Source organism: Papio anubis, chromosome 14 (assembly GCF_008728515.1).
Source record: "Papio anubis isolate 15944 chromosome 14, Panubis1.0, whole genome shotgun sequence".
In the NCBI taxonomy this organism is placed as follows: Eukaryota; Metazoa; Chordata; class Mammalia; order Primates; family Cercopithecidae; genus Papio; species Papio anubis.
Genome location: NC_044989.1, coordinates 85,785,969 through 85,812,425, shown reverse-complemented (window position 1 = coordinate 85,812,425; position 26,457 = coordinate 85,785,969). Strand labels below are relative to the sequence as shown.

Here is a 26,457-nt window from a genome sequence, read left to right as displayed (position 1 = left end):
CTGAGTAACTAGGATTACAGGTGTGCACCACCATGCCAGCTAATTTTTGAATTTTTAGTAGAGACAGGGTTTCACCATGTTGGCCAGGTTGGTCTTGAACTCCTGACCTCAAGTGATCCACCTGCCTTGGCCTCCCAAAGTGCTGGGATTACATGTGTGAGCCACCACGCGCAGCCCCAAAGGCCACCTCTTTTTTTTTTTTTTTTTTTTTTTTTTTGAGATGGAGTCTCGCTCTGTCATCCAGGCTGGAATGCAATGGCACAATCTTGGCTCACTGCAACCTCCGCCTCCCGGGTTCCAGTGATTCTTCCACCTCAGCCTCCCAAGTAGCTGGGTTACAGGTGCATACTACCACACCCGGCTAAGTTTTGTATTTTTGTAGAGACAGGGTTTCACCATGTTGGCCAGGCTGGTCTTGAACTCCTGAAATCAAGTGATCCTCCCGCCTCGGCCTCCCAAGTGGTGGGATTACAGGCATGAGTCACCACACCCAGTCAAGGCCAACTCTTAATCCTTTCATTATGCTAGTGCTGGAAGAGAAGAAAACACACCACTCCTGCAGCCCATCCTGGCGCTCCTCAGATAAAGGCAGTCAGGCCCATGGGGTGAGCTGTCCCACCAAGGTCACGGAGGACACCGGCAGAGCTGGGATCAGAACAACCCAGGTGTCCTGGCCTCCAGCTACAGAAGAGCTATGATGGATTAGGTTATTTTTTTTACAACACATAAACATAAAAATAATTGGAAAGGGATGAAATACTAGTGTAAGCAAATCAATATTATAAATACCAATCTGAGAAGTCATAAAACACAACAAAATAATACTTGTACTATTCAAAATTTCAATATGGATAAGCCAGAAGGCATGCCAAGCATGCTCAACAGCTCCACACTGCCCCCTGGTGGTTCCCAAGTGCCCACCGGAAGCATGCTGGGCCAATGACCAGCGGGAAACAAAGGCCCTGGACAAGGATACCTGCTGCAGTGAAAACCCCAGAGCCGGTGACCTGGTGGGCCAGACAACAAAAGTCCTGGGCTGGGCACCAAGCCATCAAGGAAAATCTCTGGGTTCTACTCCCATTTGTTTGCAGAATGTGAGATAAAGAGGTTATGAACTCAGTAATGAGTTAACTACTTTTAGTCTCTCATGTTGGCAGTGGCCTTTTCCCCCTTTAATTACCACAGGCACTTTTTAATACCCTGTTGGTGGGAAAGTAAATTAGTAAATCCTTTCTTGTGCAATTTGGAAGTATGTATCAAGTCTTCTCAAGGCTTATTGTCTCTAGGAGTGCATCCTAAGGAAATAATTAAGGATGCAAGCAAAATATAGAATGCAAGGATGTTCACTGAAGAGCTGTTTATAATAGCTGAAAGATATTCAATGCCTTATGCTACAATTATGATATCTGAATTTATGTAGCAGGTGGTTATTTACAGAAACAGAAAGGTGTTTACGCTGTCAAATGAAAAAGCAAGATACAAAACATGTATTTCCATCTGTGTAATGGGGAGTGCTTAAAAAAAGAAAAAACATGTATTGAATCCTACTTTTGTAAAACAGGTATCTTTATGTATGTGTTGAGAAATCTGGAAGAATATATATTAAGAGGTGAGTTGCACTTATCTCTCTGGGCGACAAGATTATGGGTGTTTTTATTTTATTCTTTTGGCTAAACATGCATTGATTTTAAAAGGTAAATGCAAATATATGCAATGGGAATCACTTTTTAATTAAAAAAATTTAAATATATAAAAACACTCAGAAAAAAAAAATAGTAAAGTCTATATTCAAATATTCAGCCTCTCATTTCTGAACTTCTGAGTGCTGTTTTCTTTTGAATGGGGTCTTGCCCCTGACAACCTTCCCAATAGTCCCCATTACGGCCTGGAAAAATGTGACCTCAGCCATTTGGAACCCTTCAATGGTTCCTGGGCAACATAAGCTGGGGCCAGTAAGTGCTGTGACTGCCAGCTGCATGAGTCCTTCCGTGGCTGAGGAAGGGTCCGCTCTACAGCCCCGCCCTGGACACTCTCCTCCACTCTTTCCCTTCCAGAGGGATTCCCCTCTGGGGGAAGGTCTGGACGCCAATTCAACCAGAGAAGACAACCCAGTCTGCTAGTTCTCAGTCTCACTGGCATCAGGGTTGCTGGGAGGAGCTTTAAAAACACTGATTCCTGTCCGCCTTCCCCATTAGGATTTAACTCTTCCAGGGTGGGGCTCAAGCATCTATTTTTTTTTTTTTTTTTATAGCTCCCAGGTAATGTTAATGTGAGGTCAGAGTGGTCCCCAAATGCTCACACCTACCCCTCCATAACTTTCTGCAGTTTCTACCCATTATTTGGGCTTCTCTCTCAAAGATGACCTTCCTGGATCTATGGTCCTGGCTCTTTTACACTCTTCTTTCACAGCCCAGAGCAAGCATAAACCCACTTACCAATTAAACACTGTTTAGTGCCATGGTGTGCCAGGTTCATGGTTCTCCGCTACCTAAATCCTTGCCTAGAATACATATCTTCATTCCAGCGGATCCATTATAAGGCTCAAGGTGGAAGTTTCTGGTAAAAATGGAGGATCTCTAATCTGAGAGCAGCCCTCATAAATTAGCCATCAGAAGGTGAGACAGGAAATGCCCACACAAGTTTCCTGATGGTTTCCTGGACAAATTCACTATCATAACCCATATGCTATAAACATTCCTAACGGCGTTAGCACATTACATGCCTTCTTTCTGGGTTGGGAGAGGGGCTGCAACGCATTCCCCCAACTCTCCAATCAAATCTAGGGCTTGGTCTTTATGGAATTTCAAGCATCCAGGCTAGGCTAGTTGGGCTGGGAAGGAGGGTACATTTCAGAGCACAAAAGCTCTAAAAACATTTCTCAAATCCCCCGTCATTTCCTGAGTGACCTAGTAGAACACCAATTCTAGGCATATCCTGTGTGTGAGGTTGGTTACAGAACTTTCACAAGCAGCTGTTTGGGGACCGAGACTGGGTGGTGATCAGGTCTTCTTCAGGCCTGATGATGACCCGAAAATTCCACATCTTTGCCACTTCCTTCCTGAGCCCCCAGTTCCTACCCAGACTCTGAAACCCAATCACTGACCAGGTGACAACTCCATCTCATGTCCGAGGACGTGTGATGCACGCACAGCACCAGACTGGGTAGGTGTGGCCCATTTGAACACTTTTTTGTAAGTCCACTGGCCAAATTCTCATTTGATTCACCTTCATTTTCCATGTTCCATTCTATCCATTCCTGGAGGTCAGGAGTACTCACTCAGAGTCACTCAAATACATGCTGAATTAAACTCAAAGTCATGGTTCAAATGGGCCATCGATTTCTTCCTCTTCAATTTCCATTTTTCCCTTCAAAGAAGGAAAAATGGGCAGGAAAAATCAGTGCAACTGGTTGGAGACCCACAGTTGGATGGGCCCGGTGCTGAGGCCGTCTCTCCCTTACAAGCTCTTTACAAAACCCTCAAACCCCCACTGTCAATCCCTCCACTCCCTCCAATCATTCAGTCCACTGCCACCTGCCTTCCACGTCACTGGCCCTGTTCTCGCTAAGGCCACTGCTGACCTCCTAATTACCAAACCCAATGTCATCTTCCAGGTCTTTTCCCTAAGAGGTCCCTCAGCTTCTGGGGTACCCTTTCGGCTGGTTTTCCACTTACCCCTCCAGCCGCTCCTCAGGGCCTTGGCCTATGCCTCGAAAGCTGGTGTTCTCTGGATAGTCTCCTCCTCCCACTGCGGGTTGGCACCCACTCGGTGATCATGCTCATCTCTGCAGCTGGCTCCAGCCTTCCTCCTCATCTCCAAGTGCTTCCTTGATACCGTGCTACAGGCAGCTCAATCCCATACAGACTCATCGAAATCCAGCCCTGATCCTGTTTCCTCTATCCTATCAACCAGGGCTCCTTTGAAAGTGAAAGGGAACACCTTTAACAATTATGACCGATGATGTAAACCAGGACATGCGGTCACCCTGAGGATTGTACAAACCTTGGGGATCATTCTGGCCTCTTCTCTTTCCCTCACTCTCTACAACTGACAGGGGACCAAGTCTTGTTATTCTAACTTGGACTGTCTCTCCAATTGTTTCCCTTCCTCTCTGCTGCTCACTGCCCTGGACCTCTGTAAAGACTGAGCTGTTCTCCTGCCTGCAGCACCTCCCCAGGCCAGCCCACCCTTCCTGTGATCGCTACTTCCCCCCCACCCCCACCCACCCCCACAAAAGCTCCAGTGGTTCCCCAATGCCTGCAGTAAAAAACCTAACTGCTCAGTGGGCATTAAGGCCCTGGCCTACCCTTCCCATCTCCAACTGCCTATTCCCAACAACACCCTCCATTCATGTTCTAGCCAGCCAATTACTCCATTCTCTGAGTATTTCACTATTTATGCCCCCAAGTCTTTTGCCAAAAGGCTGCCATGCTTTCGCCAGTGACTGGACCACCACCCTGGGTACCTTTGATCATTGGCCCAAGTGCAGGCAAAGGGCTGCTGAGGGACCTGAGCTTTCCTCAGTTGCATGTGGAAAGTGTGCAACTGTCACGATGTAGATGACACTCTCTCCTTCTCCCTCTCTCTCTCTGAGGCCCTTCTTTCTGGAGTTCCATAGCCCCTGGTCTGGCCCAAATCTGGGGTAGGGGTAGGGTATCTGAAGCCACTGTAGTAGCAGGTACCCAGTGTTAGCCTCTAGTTCCCCACTCTTGGTGTCATTTCTCCCCGGGTCCGTGAGTAGCCTTCCAGAGGGAATCCGCTGGAGAACTTACTGGAGGATGGCATCAGGCTCCAACTCCAGGGACTACAACCCATATGCTTGTTCTCTAACTGCTTTCAGAGTTCCCAAGAGACCCTGTGAGTTCCTGGGTATCCCCCATGTATATGATGGGGAATTCATTCTGCTGGTTTGATCTCTTTTCCTTTTGGCAACATCTTTAAAAAAAGTCTTCCTCGGAGACTTCAAACCTGGATCTTTAACAAGTCCTTGATGAAATGCTTGGAAATGCTCGTATTTTCACCCTGAACTTGACAGCAGCCTCTATAGACTCCTTTCTCCATATTCTGCTTGGCTGGTCAGAGGCTAGAGGGATCCAAAAGAATTCCTCAGGGGAGGCAGCCCTAAGCCTACATCTTACTCTTTTTAGGCTTTTTTTTTTTTTTTTTTTTTTAAGAGACGGTGTCTTGATTCTGGAAGTTGCTCTCAGAGGCAGCGTGCAGGTGTGCTCTTTGTGGAATTCCACTATGGCGTACCATGGCCAGGGCCAGAAAGTGCAGAAGGTTATGGTGCAGCCCATCAACCTCATCTTCAGATACTTACAAAATAGATCGTGGATTCAGGTGTGGCTCTATGAGCAAGGGAATATGTGGATAGAAGGCTGTATCACTGGTTTTAATGAGTATATGAACCTTGTTATTAGATGATGTGGAAGAGATTCATTCTAAAACAAAGTCAAGAAAACTGGGTTGGACCATACTAAAAGGAGATATTACTCTGCTACAAAGTGTCCCCAACCAGAAATGATCAATGAAGTGAGAAATTGTTGAGAAGGATACAGTTTGTTTTTAGATGTCCTTTATCCAATATGAACATTTATTCATATTGTTTTGATTATTACAAGATGGCAATAAATGCTATGGGATTGTTTGTATTAAAAAAAAAAAAAAAAAAAAAGAAAGAGACGCTGTCTTGCTTTGTTGCCCAGGCTGGAGCGCAGAGGTATGATCATGGCTCACTGTGGCCTCCTGGGCTCAAGTGATCCTCCCACCTTAGCCTCTTGAGTAGTTGGGACTATAGGCACACATTACCACACTCAGCTGATTTTTTTTAAACAGATGGGATCTTGCTATGTTGCCCAGGCTGGTCTCAAACTCCTGGCTTCAATAATCCCACTGCCTCACTCAGCCTCCCAAAGTGCTGGGATTACAGGTGTGAGCCACCATGCTTGGCTTCTTTCTAGCTTTGACAACATCTACTTCAACTCACCTGATTGCTTAGGCTGGGTTTTGGTTACAGCTAAGGCACAACTTCTTGTCCTTACAACCTTTGTCGAGATACATGCTTGCTGGTGGAATCATGTACAGCCTCCACTTCACAAAGTCCTCTTCCAGGCATTGTCCAGGGAGGTATCCTTCGTGAGCACACACATGCTTCATTATCACAAACGCACTGAAAATGATCTTCCTTTTAATGCCTGCTTTAAACAGCTCTCCAGAGGTGGAGAATCCAGAGATCTGGCCTGTGTAATACACTTCGATAGAAACCAAATGCCCTTGTGTACAGGCCTACGGGCCTTGTTATTATAGTTAACTTTTACGGTGGGTTTTAGGGGCTGAAAAAATTCTACTAATATTATTGGAGATACATTTTGTAGCTCTGGCTACGAAATACCACACACACACACACACACACACACACACATGCACACATACACCCCAGCAATAATTGAGGAAGTAATTGAAAACTAGTAACACTTGAGTATGTGTACAAATTCTACATAGGTGACTGCAAACCACAAAGATACTAATGAGAAATGGCAGACGGGTTCTTGGCAGGTAGGATCTCACAGGACGTGGTGCAGGGCCTGTCACAGTAGATGTGATAACTGAGGGAGGGCAAATTCTTGGTCATTGTAATAAAACCAAATCCCAGAAGAACTTCTTTTACATCCCAGAGTGGAGGACAACTATTTTAGGATGTTGCCGCTTGGACACACCAGTTCTATCAGAAGGGGCTGAGGTGATACTGAGTTTTCTTTTTTCCTTTTGTATCTTTTTTCCCTTTGTATCTTACACAGTAGAGCACATTATTCAACATATGTTCATTAAATGGCCACCGAAACATCTTTCACACGGGTTAACAAATGGCCAGGCCTCGCGTACAAAGTCTATTTGTTTATTTATTTTTTGAGATGGGGTCTCACTCTGTCCCTGGGGTTGGAGTGCAGTGGTACAATCTTGGCTCACTGCAGCCTTGACCTCCCAGGGCTCAAGTAATCCTCCTACCTCAACGCCTATCGCCGGGTAGCTGGGACTACATGCACGCATCACCATGCCCTGTTATTTTTTTTCCTGTACTGTAGAGACGAGGCTCACTATGTTGCCCAGGCTGGTCTTGAACTCCTGGGCTCAAGCAATCCACCCGTCTCAACCTCCCAAAGTATTGGGATTATAGATGTGAGCCACCGTGTCCGGCCACGTAGAAGGTCTCTTTAAATGATGAATTGGAAATATCAGTATTTCTTCTTTTGCTTAAATTCCAGTCCCCTGCCAACCGTACACCGCCATACCAAGATTAAATAGAGAAGGGCCCTGGAAGCAACTGGTTCGCTGTAAGCACTTGACAGCTATCAACCATGATCATCATTTCTTTTTTTTTTTTTTTTTTTTTTTTGAGGCGGAGTCTGGCTCTCTTGCCCACGCTGGAGTGCAGTGGCCGGATCTCAGCTCACTGCAAGCTCCGCCTCCTGGGTTCACACCATTCTCCTGCCTCAGCCTCCGGAGTAGCTGGGACTACAGGCGCCCGCCACCTCGCCCAGCTAGTTTTTTGTATTTTTTAGTAGAGACGGGGTTTCACCGTGTTAGCCAGGATGGTCTCCATCTCCTGACCTCGTGATCCGCCCGTCTTGGCCTCCCAAAGTGCTGGGATTACAGGCTTGAGCCACCGCACCCGGCCCATGATCATCATTTCTTCTTGCTGATGTTACTGTAACATTGTGGATGAAGCAGTGTTTGCCTTAATGAATGGGGGTGAGTTTGGAAGTCCTGCCCTCCAGGGCTGTCTTAGTTCCAGGTGCTGCAATTTGCATCTGGAAATGGAGAAAGGAGAGATGCCTGCAGTTTAGTGCCAACGGTGAAAGGTCAGCTTGGGGGTGCTGGGGGCCTCTTGGGAGTTCTCAGAGGCCCTCCCCTCATATATGCACAATATCTGGTGTCCCTGCCACCAAGTTCTGGGGACCTCCAGAATGATCAGAAGCTTCTGCAGGGTCCAGCCAGTGCTCAGGAACATTCACTGCCCTCTTTTTTCCTTTCCTCATTCAACATCCCTGCATTTCAAGGCTCTCTACCAGCATTTCTTTGTTCATTGTTCAGAAAAAAACGAATCAAGCCATGACTAGAGGCTTGAATTCAACTTTAAAAAATTGTATGGCTCAAAGGGTCTCTATCCAAGTTTTTCCCAAAAGATTATTCTCCAAGGAAAAAAGAAAACAAAATGGCTAAATCTCAACATTTTTTCAGTCTCCATTATCCCACGGCTCTCTTTACCCCTTGAGACATACAGTCTTCAATAGTAAACAGGGCTGAAGTTTGAGGGCAAGGCCTAGAGAAGCTGTTTAATTTCTACCCCAAAGACAAACTCAGATTCTTTCACAATTTTCCCTCAGGCCAGACCTCTGCTTTATAGGGCCAAGCCACTGAAAGAACAAATGAATGCGAACAATTTGCCTCCCAGCAGCGAGCACTAAGATCTCCTACAGATACGAATTCCCGAGCAAACTCTGCCCAAAGATAATACAAATGAAGGGGTTTATCGGGCTTTTTAAAGGGTGGCTGCCTGATTTTCTTTAGGATCTGAATATATTTACACGGGGATTGGGGTGGGGTGGGGCGGGGGGCGCGCTTACTGACAGAGCAGTTTTAGAAAACCAACACAGGCCCCAGAACACTCATCAGTCTGCAGCGGCTCGGCTGCTCATTCCACAAATACTCACTGTGCATCCACCATGCGCAGCCACTGTGTGTGGTGCTGTGGGGGACAGAATGACGATGTGTCTTGGGAGGTGGCCTCAGCTATAGGTAGGGAGGATAGGGCTTCTGTCCCAAATGGTAAATGTCATAGAGTGGGGGTGTCACAGAGTGTGGGGGTATTACAGAGTGAAGCCAAGAGGTGGGATCTGAACTAGACCTTGGAGAGTACAGATGGCAGTTTCCACAGGGCAAGGCTCTATTCTAGAACCAATGTATTCCTATTAACAAATAAGCAAGGGTTTTGAACTGAAAGGACCTAGGACACTGTTTTCCTAAAGATAGCTTCGGAGGTGGGCATGGCTACAATTTGTCTTAAGTCTCAGAGGTCAGTGATGGTCACCCACTGGGAAAGGAAGGGCATGCAGACAGCCCCCCAACCCCAATATCTGCAGGGTTTGGGACAAGAACATAGATGTAAGTCCATATGCTTACACATGTAAAAGTTGTAACTCAAGCTGACAAACTGTTAAATACATTCTGTCCTCCTCCCTTGACAAATATGAATGCTGTGAAAAGGCCAGGCTCGAATTTAGAATTCCCAGACTCCTGGGTTCTGTACCAGAATGCGGTGGTGGTAAGAGAGCCCGACCTGGCACCCCCACCATTCCGTTCCATCTTGTCCTACGAGGTCTTGGGACCACACATGGAAACACCCCAGACATCTCAGCCCCCCATAAAGCTCAGCCCCAGGCAAATGTGAGCCCCCCACCTCAATCTACAGGTGTGCACACCAGTGGCTTGGTGCATGTCCAGGGAAGAGCCAGGCAGGCTCTCAAGCCTCGGGATCCCATTCTTTGGATCCTCAGCTCCGTGGATTCCCGGTCTGGTCAGGAAGGAAGTGGCTGGGGTGGTCAGAGCAGGGCCCCCCTCTCAGGTCTAAGGGTACAGTGTGCACAGGCAAGGATTCGGCTCACTGGACTGTGAGGCACACTGTGGCGTGTGGTTTTGATTATGATGATGATACAGGCTAACCTTTATCCCAGATAATGAATACAACATTAGTCTGGTTTTCACTTAATCCTCATCAGCCCTACTGAGTTTAGTATTGTTGTTATTCCCATTTCACATATGAGGAAACTAAGATTAGAGAGATTTTAATTTATCCAAGGCCACACAGCTAGGGGTTGTGGAGCCAGGATTTGACTGTTATACTGAGTCTCATGGCCTAAAAATACTCAGAGGAAAATCATTTCCTGATCCCGAATCATGGAAAATCAAGAGCCGGAAGGAATCATGACATTCATAATGTGGAACCCTCACTACGTGGCAGGAGGGGGCAGGCAGCAGAGGAGCAATCCAGGGTCCTGCTTCCGGGGCAGTCCCCATGTGGGCAGCAGCGTGTCCCACAGAGTTCAGGAGGGCAGCAGCACCTGGTGGGTATGCCGTGCAGTGGGCGTGGGCTCCCCATGGGGTGCATGCGGAAGCCAGTCAGGGTCAGGCAGGGCCAGAGCAGCCCCGTGGGCATGTGTGGCCAGCAGCTGGCACCACAGCCCTCTGTGAGCTGAGAAGGTGACCTCACACCAAGTGGGGCCCTTGGAGCTATTTTCTAAAGCTGCTGCCTTTGATGCTTTCTTCAAATCCCGTGAGCAAAGTGGCAAACTTGGGTGGGGAAGCCCCAGAATCTGGCTGCTGTGCAACTTCATTCTGTTTCCAAACAGGGTGTGGGAGCTCAGCGCAAACTCCACCAGGCAGTCCGAGGATGCCGCGGAGCTACGCCGGGGACCCTGTTCTTCCTTCCTGCAGCTGTGCTGGCCAGCCAAGGCCTTGGAAGGTCAGGAAGGAGGGATTTTTCTTTTTTTAATTTAAAATGTTTAAAACTAAGGTATAATATGTATATACAAGCAAGTACACAAATCTCATATGTGGCTCAATGAATTTCTAAGACAGGATTTTGCTCTGTTGACCAGGCTGGGGTACAATGACTCAACCAGAGCTCACTGTAGCCTCGAACTCCTGGGCTCAAGTGATCCTCCTGATTCAGCCTCTCGAGTAGCTGAGACCACAGACATGTGCCACTACACCCAGTTAATTCTTAAAATGTTTTGTAGAGGTGGGGGTCTCACTATGTTGCCCAGGCTCTAGTAAATTTTTAATATGTATTTTTCTTTTTTTTTTTTCAGACAGAGTCTCACTCTGTCACTCAGGCTGGAGTGCAATGGTGCGATCTCGGCTCAGTGCAACCTCTGCCTTCCAGGTTCAAGGGATTCTCCTGCCTCAGCTTCCCAAGTGGCTGGGATTACAGCCACCCGCCACCACACCCAGCTCATTTTTGTATTTTTATTAGAGACAGGGTTTCCATGTTGGCCAGGCTGGTCTCGAACTCCTGACACCTCAGGTGATCCATCCACCTCAGCCTCCCAAATTACAGGCATGAGCCACCACACCTGGTTCAATATGTAAATATTAATGTAACCACCAGCTTAGATCAAGATATAGAATGTTTTAAATTGATTATAAGTTGCAAAAGCAATGCATGAACACACTCTCCTTGTAAAGCATTAAAACATGAGCTGTGAGCCGACTCCTCCCAGTGTCCGCCCACACACACAAGGCCCCACTGTTGTATGTAATTGATTGTGTGTCCGGAAGCAGGGGCTTCCCCCTAGGCATTCCCAGGCCTCCAGGCAGCTGAGCAGCCTGACCCAACAGGTTTGGGGTCTTCCTCCTTGAACATTCTCTTCTGCCCACTCCCTTCCCCCACCCAAATCCTCCAACAGAGAAGGAGCCTGTGGATTCTCCCACCGTGGATAGCACAACTGCCTCGCTGAGCTTCCTCCCTCCCCATCCTTACAACTTAAAGCAGTCTGACTTGGTCGCCTCTAAGTTGTGGCTGCAGAGAACACAAAGAGCAGCCTTCGGCGCGCGGACGCAACGTCTATGTACTGGGGGGACGCCAACCGGCCCCAGAACACATCGAAGCCAGAAACTGCCCGAACTAGTTACATTCCAGCAAGATTAGCACAAGGCCGGGCCTGCTCCTGCGCCCACCCCTCCTCCCCTCCTGGGCCATGAATAGGATTTTTAACTATTTCCCTCCCACTTGCTGTCCAGCCTCACACATGGACAATGCTCCCCGCTGTTTGCACATTAAACTCCCATTTGCCAGGCAGCTTCTCAGGAGCTGCAGATTAACACCCACCAACCCAGACAATGATCCCCGGGGAGGGATGCCAGGGGCTGAGACAAAGGCTACAGACTCTGAGCCCAGTCAATCACTGCACAGTGACCACTGGCCAACAGTGCAAGGGGCTCCCAGACTCCAGACACACAGGAATCACCACAGGTGGCTCATTCCTGGCTCTGGGCACCTGCCCCAGGTGGGACCGAAGAGGGTATTCCCCTAATGTGGGCCACCCTTCCCATCCCATCTAATCTGGGACATTCTGGCCTACAAGGGGCCTGAACGATCAGGGACTGAAGCGCTGGGAAGGCAAAGGGCAGTCCTAGGCAGGCCTCGCAGACTTGGCCCACCCTGTTTAGGCTTCTCCTTTCTCCTGGCAAAGCGGAGTCCTCAGGGGACGTAACAGGAAGCAGGTGCCTCAGGCCCCTGCCCTGGGGCGCCCTGGGGCTCCCTGGGAAAGCTGTCTGGTCTCTCAGCAAGCAGGAACCCTGACTGAAGCAGCTTGTAGACATGATTCAATACGTCAAAGCCATTTTCCTATTCCCTTGTGTGCAGGTGTGCACACAGGCATGAACTTGGAAACGCAACAGCACGTAGCGGGGAGGGAATGGGGAGAGAGCTGGACTGTGAGGTATGGGAATGATCCTTCCATGTCCTAGGCCAGCAGCTCAGCCTCTGCGTTTGTATTAAAAATCTCCTCCAGGTGATGCTCATGCACCCTGGTCCTGAACTGGAGGCCCTGGCAGTGAACAATTGCATGCATTAGCTGAGGATCCTGTTAAGATGCAGCCTGGGTCAAGAGGTGTGTGGTGGGGCCCAGGATGGTAAGTTTCTAACAAGCTCCCAGGCGACGCACTCTTGGCCTAGTGAGGCCTCAGACTGGGCGCATCATCAGAAGGGCGATCTCTCTGTATGCTGCTTCACCAAGTAGTTGTCTGGTTACAGTTTCCACCCTTCTGGAGAAAGGTCACCACCTCTCAAGACAGCCAGTTGCAGCTGCGGACAGCTCTGTTTGAGTCCTTCCTCATATTAGGACATCCAACAGTGACAATCTGAAGTCTTTCTTCTCTTGACCTGGTAGTTTCAGACTCTCACAAGAAAACCTTGCGGCATCCACTCCTGTTTTCCCCACATACCTGTGCCTCCTCGTCTAGGCCAGTGAGGCTGTTTTTCTGAGCTTCATTCTCTTAGTACTAATGCCAGACAGGCTGGGGGCAGAGGAGCAGATCTCAGTGCACACGGGTGAGGCTATTTGGGCAGGAGTGAGAATAGAGCCCCCAACGGAAACAGAAACCAGAGTTCTAGCCTGGGGCAGTTAACATACAAGAAACTTCAGGACAATTAAAAAGCAACAACCACAATTAACGTGGTTTACACAGGCAAAACTCATTAATGTGGGTCGGGGTGCTGGAGTTTACCTTTGCTAGGCAAACCCTTTTTACAGACAGTACAGATTAACTGCAAGCAAGACTCCAAGGGGAATATCTAAATGGCCATGAAACAACCTTCGAGCCCCCAGATGCAGGAAAAAGCATCACTGACCTACAAGAGACACACAGATGACTTCGTGCAGGGAACCCCCTTGCCAATCTGGCTTCAATTCCTGGTGAAGTTCAGAAGCAATAAACCTGTGCTCCTTTTGAAAGGTTTTATCACTCAGAAGACCCCCTATTTCACACTGACATCCATCCCAAGTCTGAATTAACTGTGTTACCCAGCAGTTCTGCTAAGGAATCACTTCTTAGTACTTAGTTCTTTTAAGGAATCACTTCATCATCACTGCTGCAGGGAAAATTTGAGCAGGGCTGATGGTTTGCAGTGGCAGCAAGTCTACAAATGATTATCCCTAATGAGATGAGGCAAGAGCAGCCTCAAATAAGGCACTCCTCCAGCTGCTCCATGCCCAGCTGGGCTTCCTGCCTTTCCACCCGCTCCAGGCCATGAGCCCTTTGTGGGACTCTCATGGCAAGAGGGGCCTGGATCTTCCAAAGGTGAAACCATCCCAAAGACCCAAGGGCTCCCACTCAGTCTCCTGCTGCCACTCCCTCCCACCCTGCAAAGTCACAGATGACAGTGGGATCTGGCTGAGCTAGGACTGAATCACGACTGTACCCTTTACCAGTCGTTACCTTATCTAAAGTTAATCTTTCTGAGCCTCAGCTCCCACATGTTGAAAAGCATAATCTAGTTCCGAAGATTGTGTGGTGGTTTAACTGAGTGAACGCTTAGCATGCACAGGGCTTGGAGTAGGTAAACTCTTATAATGGTAGTATAAAGGGGGAAGATTTCTTTTAAGGTCAGGGAGATAGCCTAACACCCTTCTTTCTTTGAGGCTCCAAAGCTCACTGTTCTTCTCTTGTGACACTAACCTTTCCTTGCCTTGAGATCAGTTCCACTACTTGTGTTGTGGCTCTGGTGGACCAGGCAACAGGCAGTTCCTATATAAGGTCATGACCTCACTCATCTTTTACTTACCTCCTGCAACGTTCAACCCAATCCTTACAATTAGTAGGAACCTGACCAATATTTCTGCATTGACTTGCCAGCATGAACCAGCCAACTTAGGACAAAGCATGGAGGTCGTAACCAGGTGGGTCAAACAGCCAACTGACCAGACCTCCCCGCACCCCCATGTGAGCGGGTTTCTGTCCTTAGGAACAACAGCAGTTGCATTTAGGTAAAATGACATTTACACTTCTGACTGGCTGTCAAACTATTCATGAAAATGGCCAAGAACATCCTATTTTTAAAATCAAATACTAAGCCACATATGCATGCTACAGAAAGAAAAATCCCAAACTTATTTGGGTTTAATAGAGTTTCCAACACTTCTTCAGAAGCCTGGATCCCTAATGTTTACATTGAAGGTGACACTGGCTCATGGTCTATTGTTCCATAGTCTTACTGCACTGTCTACACATCCTACCTCATTTTTACAGAAATGGGTCATTAGGTCAGGGACCACATTCTTCCATGTCATGACATGGTTTGGTTGGGAGTGGAGAAGGTCTAATTTTAGGCCCTCTGAGAAAGGGCCTAAAATTTCCTAAAGTAAGCAATAGAGATCAAGTTTTTAGGTTTTCTGAGGTTTTAAAATCAGAAAGCCGTTCTGTTTCCTTCAGCTGCCATCCATTCAGCCCTAGAAGTTGCAGCCTGCCGATCTGGGCCCAGAGAAGGGAGGACTAGTGCTCAGAAAAGCTCCCTGGGGAGCTAGACACTAGGGGCTGAGGTTGGGCTCCCTGGCAAGGACAGGCCTCACGGAGCTTGTGGTGGGGGCTGCTTGCAAACCACACACTTACTCTGATGACACTGTTTGTGTGCAAGCATTTCTAGACTGTTCTTTGGAAACGGGCTGTAGAAAACATTCACTCCTTCAAAAACACACCGCTTCCTTTGTGGTCTTTCCCCCTTCTTGGCTCTGCTACTCTCCCGGGAGTCAGGGACTCCCCAGACTCCCAGGGAACGGACCTCTTTTGGAGAGGCCATGCCGATGGGTCACACTGAGGCTTGAGTCAGGGTAGCAGGGTGATAGCAAACGCTCATGTGGAATTGTCTGCCTGAACGGGTGGCTATAAATTATCACAGGGTGTAACTGCCTGAGACCTTGTAGGTGAATTATCTACAAGTCCTGCGAATGCTCAGGGGTGGGTACCTGCAGCTGCCATGAATATGGCTTCAAAATAAGTTTCCTTAGATGAAAACAACCGAGAGTCCAGAGGCACAGCTAGCCTGCGGGAAGGATGTGGGAGGACCACCCATGGCCCCAGCTTCCCTGGGTGCACCACTCACTTCCCTCAGAGTCCTTTCTGTGACGTCTGCCTCCCCCAGCCCTCTTGTCACTGTACCACCCAATGCACACACAGCAGCAGAGAAGCATCTAGAGTGTGAGAGTGTGTGTGTGTGTGTGTGTGTGTGTGTGTGTATGTGTTTTGAGAAAGGATCTCACTCTGTCTCCTGGGCTGGAGTGCAGTGGCACAGTCATGGCTCACTGCAGTCTTGATCTCCTAGGTTCAAGTGATCCTCCTACCTCAGATTCCCAAGGGGCTAGGATTACAGGTATGTGCCACCACGCCTGGCTAATTTTTTGTACCGTTTGTAGTGATAGCTTTTGCTGTGTTGCCCAGTCTGGTCTCAAACTCCTGAGACTCAAGGGATCTGCCTGCCTCCGCCTCCCAAAGTACTGGGATTATAGGTGTGAACCACTGCGCCTAGCCTAGAGTGTCTCTGAATTGCAATCTGAACTTGAATGGGAAACCGTCAGCTAGTTTAAGGGGCAAGCAGTAGGCAACTTCTTGTGACATTTTCTGAATCAGATGCCAGTCACAGGGAACTATCAAAAAGCGGCGATTTACAAGAGCGACCTGATTAGACGCTCTGGTCTGGTCTCTCTCCTTCAGCTCTTATATCCAGATGGTCCCCTCTGTTCTGAAGAAGTAAACAGCCTCAAGCCGGGCCCAGAGACTTGGGTTCTAACTCGGCCGAATTAGCAGTGTGATGACTTTAGGCAGGTCCTTTCCTCTGCTGATCACAGCTGCTAGAAAAAGCCTTTATGGAAACAAACATGTATTAGGCCCCTACTGTTTACACTATATACTGTACACGATAAAAGGCAAAGGCTTTTTATTTCTTCCTCACAAGCTTCTCTTTGTGTGCAATGGAAATGAGTGCTGATTATAATTTAGACATAATAATATCCGGACATGGGTCATTAAGCAGGGCAGTGACCTACCCACTTGGTCCACTGACCTATTCTTGGTTATTGCAAAACATTATTCAGACAGCAAGATCAATTGGTTAATTTTTCTTTCCACTCCTAAATTGTTAAATTAGTTACAGCAAAAAACAAAACCCAAGTAAACAAACCACACAAACCTCCTAAATACAAAGTAGGGCCCTGATCCTGCCATTTGTTTTACTCCTAAATATAGGCTGGTTTATCTCTCTCCCACCTTCTGGTGGCCTCAAGCCATGTTCTCAGGCCCCTACCTAACTCTTAGCTGCTATTTAGAATCCAGCTGTTAATTACTTCTTTAACACTTTTTTGCTGCTCAGTCTGAACACTAAGTATTCTCAGAGACTACAGTTTCTCCTTTGCCTTCCTTTAGTGGCTCCAAAAGGTCTCTCTCAAAGGTTATCTGTCTTCAAGATGTGCCTAATTCTGTGCATTCAGGGCTTTCTTTGCAGGGGACGGCACAACTTGGGAGCTTTTAACACACACAAAACACAAAATAGTGTAATACAAAGCTAGCCAGGCTTATTAAAAATCTCATTTTTCAGCTGGGCATGATGGATCACGCCTGTAATCCTACTACTTTGGGAGGCTGAGGTGGGTGATCATTTGAGGCCAGGAGTTCGAGACCAGCCTGGCCAACATGGCGAAACCCCGTCTCCACTAAAAATACAAAAATTAGCCAGGCGTGGTGGCACACGCCTGTAATCCCAGCTACTCAGGAGGCTGAGGCACGACAATCGCTTGAACCCAAGAGGTGGAGGTTTCAGTGAGCCAAGATTGCACCACCACACTACAGCCTGGGCGACAGAGTGAGACTCCGTCTCAAAAAAAAAAAAAAAATCTCACTTTCGAACTAGTCTATGTTTAATATTTAATATATTACCAAGTGCTTTTTTAAAAGGCCCACTTACCAATTCCTGTGTGTGGCAAGGTGAGAAGGCCAGGGGTGGTGGGCGCCTTATGGCTCTGATCTATTGCAGATGCCTTCCAGTAGTAACCAGAGCAGCTGGCACTGGTGTACTGGCATCTCCTTCAAACTCAGTGTTCAGGGATGTCACACTGGTAGCTTGAAATCAGCCACGGGGAGAGTATTTACATCATGGAAATTGGCAAACACTAATCAGGGCACAATCCTCCCCACCAGGAGCTGACTGTTAAATATTTACCAGTACATCACTGCTTATAACCCATTTCCCCACTTCTCTTTCTATCATTAATTTAAAGGACTCATTTACTGGGCACACAGTCTACTGCATTAGATACAAATGCTACAGAAAAACAACAATAACAAATGTTACCTTTCTCTGTCCCTAGCACTGCCTATGTCTTTACACTGCAAACTCACTCACTCCTCAGAACACAGTGGGATAAAGAAATAGTGTTATCACCTTCTCGCAGATGAGGAAACTGAGGCACAGAATAGCAAAACCTTGCTCATGGCTGCAATTGGTAAGTGATGCTTCCAGATCCAGAACTGAGGGCTTTTCCCCACCCCCTAGAGCCCATGAGTTTTCTACTCTCCCAGGAAAAGGCCTGGATGGAGGCCCAGTGTGCAAAAAACCTCAGGGATATGTTCCACCAGAGCTAAGACTCAAGAGCAAATGAGTTTTATGGAGGCTTTGTACTAGGAAGGGTTCTTAAGGGAGACAGTTGTGCAGGCTGTGAGGAAGGTTCCACAGACCCCCAGAAAAGCAGGTGAGTGGCAACTGAGGTCCCCTTGAGAAGGGGGTTCTGGAGTACAACAGGCCCCTTTGCTTGGTACACTTTGTCAAGGCAGAAAAATGCCTTCCACTTCCGGAGGGAAAAAAAGGAAAGAGGCCCAGGATGCAATTAGGAAAGAACAAATACATCCTCAGATTCTCCCAGCTGAACAACTAGGGAAAACTCAGCCTGTAAACAATCAAAAACTGGGTGTCGCCACAGCAAAAACCCAGAAGGTCTCTGCTCACCCATGCAAGGGTAACTGCACAAGAATCGGGGCCCACACCAGCACAGGCCAGCGAGGGACCACTTCTTCCTTAGCAGTAGTGGCAGCGGCAGCAGCTGGTTCTCCTGCTGGGTTCTCCAGTTGGAAATTCCACTTACCCAAAGAGAAAAACTGCAACTAGTGAAAAATAAAAACTAAGATTTCAAATGCTACTTTGTAGAATGCAAACAGTCGTATTCTGCCAACAGTCAGACATCAGGCTCGGTATTTCCTTATGATACTTACAAGAGAAAGAAAACCAAGTTCACTCCCCCTTTCCCTACTTCCTCTTGTTTTTTTTCCCTCCCCAAGGGAATGAGTCAAGTCAGTCAACAAGTATTTATGGAGCACCCACAGGATTGCAGAGTCTGGGAGGAGGCGCGGGTTGCTGGAAGCAGCCCAGGATAGCTCTCATTTGAGACAGTTAAAGGAAATGTCAATCCTCAGGCCAGGTCTAAACAGGGCAGTAAAGAACTGACTGCCACCTGGGTGGGTTTATTCTGGACCAATCACTCACTCCTGGCTGAGCTGCCTCTGTTATTGGCAAGGCCAAAGTGGGTGGATCAGCCATGTTCATGTACATTTTTGGAAAACTACAAGCACAATGCTAACAATCTTGATGGTTTTGGGGGTGGGAATTGGTGGTTGGCTGAGATACTCTTCTTCCTCCCTCCCAAAAGGCCTCACGATGATAAAAATCAAACAAATGTTGTCAGGTGTTCACCATTTCTCCTCTGCAAACGTAAGTGTGTATAAGTGGGACGGGAAGGCTGGTAACATCCAGGGCCCAGGGAAACAGCCTCCTGGGGGCCTGTCCGCTCTAGTTTGGAGACTGGGTTGTATTTATTTGGCTCCAGATCCTGCTACTCCAAGTGTGCTCCCTGGACCAGTACCATCAGCACTATGTGGGATTGTGTTAGAAATGCAGAGTTCCAGGCCCCATCACAGCCCTACTGAAGCAGAATCTGCATTTACACAATCTCTTCAGGTGGTTCCCATGGACGTGTGAGTTGAAGAAGCACCAATCCCAATAACCAAGCAAGTGTTTGTTATTAAACCCCAGAGAGCCCCCAAAGTCACATTTGGGGAACATCTGCCTTCCATATTGCAGTGGGGCAGTTAGCAGCCTCCCTAGATTTCCTGTTCACAGAAAGCAAATACCAGTAAAGCCTACAGATTTATAAATCTATTATGACTCCTGGTTTAAAAGTAGGTACCTGGAAGGACCCAGGTCAGTTGCACATTATTTAATCACCATAGGAAGATATATTCTTGGAGCTAACAGAACCGAACACTACCGGCCACAAGGACTCCTTTCACATCTACATTACACTCAACTAACTGCATGCTGGCCTAGATTCACTTCTGTTTTAAATACCCAAGCTATGTTTGAATAACCTGTATGGTTACAATTAGGATCACTGCATCTGGGAAAGTCACCGCAAACCTCCACACATAAATATGGTGATTTTAATAACAAATAACACATTTGGAGGCTGATATAAGTATGCAGGCAGAGGAAGCCACTGAAGATGTTAATTTGCATGTTCACAAAGAAATAGAATCCAGCTGCAATGTTAATGCTTAATTCTACAGAGCCATAGGACACCCGCACAACCTTACCATAGGCGTGCTCTAAATTTAAAGCCGATTTTCAAACCCTCACAATTTTGGCAAAAACCTAAATTCAACTGCTTAAGAAGGAGACTGGATTTTCTGTGAATCCTAAAATAGTGCTAGTAGAAAAAAGTCCATTTGTTTAAGTTTTGCAAGTTAAAGACAAGTATCTGAACTGATTTGATGCAAAGTTTCTCAAAACATTCACCTTGGGGCAGGAAAAACAAAAGGTCTCATTGGAAGAGATTTCTTCTTATGAGGGATTGGAATTTATGGACTAGGGTCTAACTTAGCTGTTGCTTTCTGGCCTCCTACACTTGTATTCGGTGTTTAAAGTAAAATGTGAAAATTATGTCAGTCTTTAACAAGATTAACCTTCTGAAATAGGATGCATATGAGTGAATGTGTTTGCGTAAGAGGGAGAGACTATTAATAATAGTGGTCATGGTAATATTAATAACAATAAAACGTACTGTGCTAATTTGGAGACTGTATCCTGGTAAGCTCTGTTCACTTCACCAGTTTCTCTAAGAAAATGGAGTCTGTTGAACTGCTCACTAGCAAGGTGTACTTGCTCAAGCACCTGCAAAAAGACAGAGGGGGCTTCTTGTAGGGATGCAAACCCAGCGGGGAGAACAAACAGAGCCTGGTAATAGCAAAATCAATCACTTGTTTCAGTTATGAAGGAAAGAGCTGCTAAAACCTCCCACTCCAGTGGAATGTACCTCACTGAAAGCTCTTGGCACTCACTCTTTACAGAGAATGGTGGGTAGCCAGGACCTATGATGACATCAGGCACAGAGCAATTCTCCCGTTCTACAAGTGGACAAGAGGGAAGGAGGGTGGTGGTCAAAACCATCATGGGGGTACATGTATCAGATAATGACTAGAATGCATGATTTCATGAGGTAAGAAACAAATATCTTGAGAGAAATGCTTGAGAGTCCTTAGGATTGCAATTCTGCTGAGTCCTTGGCTCATCTGTTATTAATAAATGCTGATGGCAATATCTGTGAGTACACATGTCAGAGGGGCTACTTCGTCCCCCACTGAGCAATGGCCAGATGGAGAAGTCAGGAGACCTGCGTGGAGAGCCTCACCTTGCCAGGGGCAAATCCATCACCTCAATAAGCCTAAGCTCACTGTCTATTTAAATAGGAGTGATTATACCAGCTGCACTTAATTCTTAGAACTATTTTGAGGATGAAATGAGATAATGGATGTGAGTCCTAAGTATGTCAATCTGGGAACATGTGGGTGGGGCTGTGTGGGAGATGAGCTCCCTTCTGCTCTGTCATGAAAGGCATGTGACACTTTTCATAGTACTTCCCTCTCCCAGGCCCCCAAACAAGCTTGCCTGTCAATTTTGACACATTTAGAATTCATTAAGTAATTAAATACACTTTGATCTAATTGAGTTTTCCTTTGAGGGCACTTTAAGATTCCACTAAGCCTGTGAAGCTTACGAGTAATTGCAAGGGGAAACTCTACCCAACTGTGTTGAGATGTCTATCATCAATTTTTCCCAATGCATGATTTCACTTGCCCGGATGGCACTGTTACATCTGGAGGCCGAACCAAGCCAACCACCACCACTAGCAGCAGCAATCAGTAACACCATTGCATTGAGTCAGCACTGTGGACAGTCTTGTCCTAAGCCCCACTCACAGGGGGGTACCTGACTGCCATTCACATGGAGATCTCTCTGGACAAAGGAGAGCTGGTCAGTCACTGGGTGACCAAAACCGGCACTGCACTGCCCAAGAGGAACATGGCCATCCTTTAACTGTTTCCATCTGACAAACTGCTTTTGGTCTATGGGCAGCTGCTGGTCTGTTTTAAACAGGCACGGGCCTGATCTTGTAGCTCAAAGATGAACCATGTGGTTCCAGGTCCCCATCTGGGGCTTCTGGTTGCACTGTGCCAGTGGGAAGCCTTATCTGCTGACCTGGCCCATCTTAGAGGGAAGAGGGACTGATGACTGATACCTGGTGAAGAGGCTTGCCTTCAGCCTTCCATCCGAGAAGGGGACCCCCTATGGCCCACTATCCTAAGCCAGTGCTGAGCCATAGTGAGCTTCACCCCATTCTCTTTTTTTTTTTTTTGAGACGGAGTCTCGCTCTGTAGCCCAGGCTGGAGTGCAGTGGCCGGATCTCAGCTCACTGCAAGCTCCGCCTCCCGGGTTCACGCCATTCTCCGGCCTCAGCCTCCCAAGTAGCTGGGACTACAGGTGCCCGCCACCTCGCCCGGCAGTTTTTTGTATTTCTTAGTAGAGACGGGGTTTCACCGTGTTAGCCAGGATGGTCTCGATCTCCTGACCTCGTGATCCGCCCGTCTCGGCCTCCCAAAGTGCTGGGATTACAGGCTTGAGCCACCGCGCCCGGCCCTTGACCCCATTCTCTATGGGAGCCTGACACCAAACTATTGATTACACCAACCTTCTCAGATAAGGGAGTCCAGTTCAGGTTCCAAGTCTGGAGACTTTCCTGAGTCTCCTAGGGGGCCAGACATGCCTGGGATTTTGAAGAGCCTCCTCTCCCTGGTATCTGTCTTGATACCAGATTCTATTCTGGAATCTGTCCTGGAACCCAGCAGAGTGCCAAGTCTATATTCTGAGGACAGCAGAGACCTGCCTTTGCTACACCTAATGGTTGTTTCTCAGCCCTCATCTCACTCGACCTTTAGCAGCAGCCCCTCTTCCTTCTTACACTCCCCTCGGCTGCAGGAAAGCAGTGCTCACCAGGTCTCCTCCTACCTCTCTGGCTGCTCCTTCTCAGTCTCCTTTGCCAGTTCCTGCTCTTTTCTCCAGTGTGCACAAGCTGTAGTCCCCACGGCTCAGCCCTTGACTTCTTTTTTTCTCAGCTTCAGTCCCAGGGATCTCCTCCAGTACCATCAACATGCTGATGACTGAAGTCTCAGTCTCTAATCTAGAGCTCATCTCTGACTTCCAGACCCAACAACCCCACTGCCTATCACCCTCCCCAATGGATGTCTAAAAAGTATCTCCAATACAACATGTCCCAAACAGAGCTCCTGATTATTTCCTCCCAAACCTGCCCCTCCCACAGTCTTCTCCATTTCTGTCAATGACACTTCCTTCTTTCCCATTGCCCAGGAGACATTCATTCCTAACTCTTCTTCCTCTTGCTCCCCACATTTGGTCCATCAGCAAATCCTGTCAGTCTTCCTTCAAAACGGCGCCAAAATCTGAGAACTTTCCCCATTTCTACTGCCACCATCCAGGCCCCAGTGGCCCCACAACCTGTCTCTCATTTTCTACCCTTGACCCCTCCGGTCTATATCATGGCAGCCATGGCACTATGTTAAAACAAAGGTTGGATCATGTCACCTCTCTGCTCAGGACCCCTCACTGCTCCCCATCTCACAGTCAAAAGGCTTCACCATGGGCTGCATGCCCCTGTGACTGGCCCCCTGTCCCCTTTCTGACTGTGCCTCCTTAAGTGCTGCCCCCCAGCCTTGCCCACTCTGCTCCAGTCACTCTGTTCTGCCTGCTCCTGGAACCTGCCAAGTGCCATCCCTTTGTACCTGCTGTTCCCTCTGCCTGGCGTGCTCTTCCTCCGTGTATGTGTCTATAGAGTTTGTCACCTCCCTGTGAGGCCTTCCATAAATATTAAATAAATGAATGAACAAGCAAACTGAAGACTTTACCCTGAACCCTTCTCGGCAGGCCAGGATCCCACAATTTGCCTGCTGGTTCTTTCCCTGCGGCTGGATCCTGGACCCCGCCCACCACATCTTCCAACCCCAGGGGGTGATGTTCACAACGTGGTCCGTGGCCAGCAGGGCAGCTCCTCCCTGCAGAGGACCCATGTGAAGTCACAATATGAATATTCGGCCTTTTCTAGGGTGCCTGGCACTTAGTGGGTGGCTCAGCGTGTACCTCCTGAATGAAGCCTCACCTCTCACCCCCGCCAGAATCCTGCCTACTGAGAACCCAAGACCCATGCCTGGGGCTGCCTCTGGCCAGGTACTTCTCTCTCCTCAGCCCATCCCCAGTCTTCTCCTCCTGGCCCAGCTCCTGCGTCCCTTGCTGAGTTTCTAGCACCTCTTATGTTGTTCACACCCAGACAATTCCGAAAACACAGGATCCCCTGTGAATGATGTGGAAATGCAACTTCCCCACGTGGAGTCGCTGGGTATGTTCGTTCCCCTTCCCTTCCCCTCGAATCCTGCACAGAGGGGGCCACTATGTCACAAAAGGCCACTTCACAAGTAAGGCACAAAATGGCCCTTTCGGAAATCAAAGCTTAAGAGTCGCACCTGAGTTACTAAGGCTTCCACTCAGCCTCACCCATTCCTAGCAATAAGCTGCAGCAGCCGGATCTGCTCCCACCTCTGGGTGATGGCTGGAAACATTAGGCTGTTACCTTTCATCAAAAACACAAAGGGACAGCAAGGGACCTCAGGCATGTAATGGCGCCGAGGAGTAGCCAAAACATGTTGTTATAGAATTAGTCCTTTCGAAACTGCATGCCAACTGATTATTAATAAACTGCAAAAATGAGCTAAGGGTGGAATAATTGGGGCTGAATGCATACCAATCCTGCACATGTTAACCAAGATATATGAGGTTCAACTAGAAGCCAATTGAACAGTTACTTATTGTTAACTACTGTGTGCCAAGATGTTGGTGCGTTGAGATCTTTAAGACTTGTGGGAGGCCCCACTGCCAGAGGTGTGTGATCTAAACGGGGAAAGGAAAGGAAAACATGCCCTTTCATTCAAGGGTTTTTAAAACAGTACAGTGTACTAGGAAAGGCTGAGGTAAAACATCTGCCTCAATAGGGAGGCAGAGAAAAGGGGAGATAGAGGCCCTGGTGAGATTTCTTGAAGGAGACAGAAAACTGGAGGTCTGCAAAGAGAAGAAACAGGCGGAAGCAACACATCCTATGTGGAAGGGGAGAAAGTGGGTGCTGTGAGCAGGAGTGACAAAGTCTTCAGAAAGACTGAGCCTGGGGACAAGGCTGGGCCTTAACACTTGCCTTCTATACAGGGTGTGCACAAACCTCAATGCCAAGCCCCATTCAAGCAAAAGGAGGAAGGCCGTAGATGGACCTCACTGACTCTCCCTACAGCAGAAGTGGGCACAGCTGGGTGCAGCGTCTAGGTCAGGAGAGGTGGTGTTTGCATTCATGCTGTCATAACGGCTGTGGTCAGGCTTGGATGAGGACGTCAAGCTGACAAAACCTCAAGGGGATGGAGGACAATTCCTTCTATTATTTGAGACATCCCAGAAAGAAGGGAAGTAATTCTTAAGTGCAACCTGTTCACAAATGGAAAAGTGTGGATTTGGCCCGGATGTTGGCATTTTACTTGGGCCGGGGCTTTATGTGACGTGGGTTCTATGTTGGCAGCCCAGAGGCAGCCAAGGGCCCCAGGGAAGCCAGCAACCATAAGGTTTCCAGCCTCATGGTGTCAATGGAGGAATTATGAGATCATAAATGTCAGAGCCCCTGGGGCCTTGTAGGTAAATGCTTGGTTTGATTTTAAGTGATCCAGATAGTGGAAGAAGTTCTCACTGGCTTCTTTAAGATGGTCCCTTAGACTTACAGATGTTCTTAGGTTCTGGTGATTCAAAATTCTTTTCTTGCCCCCCACCCCACCGTCCCCCAGCAAAAGAGCAAGCAAGCAAAGAGAAACCTGAAAGGAATATTTACCAAAAAGCAAACTATTCCTGTACTCACGGAGTCATCCAGGTCCTAAGGAAATACAAATAGAGTCCAACAGAGAGTTTAGTTAAAATACTAAAAATAAACAGTGGCTGTATTTAATTTCTTTTTTTAAGTTTCTAAGGAAGTCAATAAAATAAAAATATATCTGGGGCCTGAATTATCATCCATGAACAAGGACTGCTTAAAAGTGCATCCAGGTCGGGTGCGGTGGCTCATGCCTGTAATCCCAACACTTTAGGAGGCTGAGGCGGGCAGATCACCTGAGGTCAGGAGTTCGAGACTAGCCTGATCAACATGGTGAAACCCCGTCTCTACTAAAACTACAGCTGGGCATGGTGGCAGGTGCCTGTAATCCTACCTCTTAGGAGGCTGAGGCAGGAGAATCACTTGAACCCGGGAGGCAGAGGTTGCAGTGAGCCAAGATGGCGCCACTGTACTCCAGCCTAAGCAATAAGAATGAAACTCCATCTCAAAACAACAACAACAAAAAAGTGCATCTACTCTGGACCAAAGAGTGGGAAGAGGCTCCTCCCTGCTGCTCCTCTGCTCCCATCCTCTAGACTCAGTGAGTCAGTCAACA

At 47.8% G+C, this 26,457-nt stretch overlaps 1 protein-coding gene and 1 pseudogene across 1 annotated transcript in view; one reads left to right on the top strand and one right to left on the bottom strand.

The window, feature by feature from the left end:
* The window catches only part of TCF7L1 (transcription factor 7 like 1), a 179,022-nt gene that overhangs the window by 43,775 nt on the left and 108,790 nt on the right, over nucleotides 1–26,457 (bottom strand). The window lies entirely within an intron of this gene.
* Nucleotides 5,245–5,665, top strand: LOC108581694 (annotated as a pseudogene).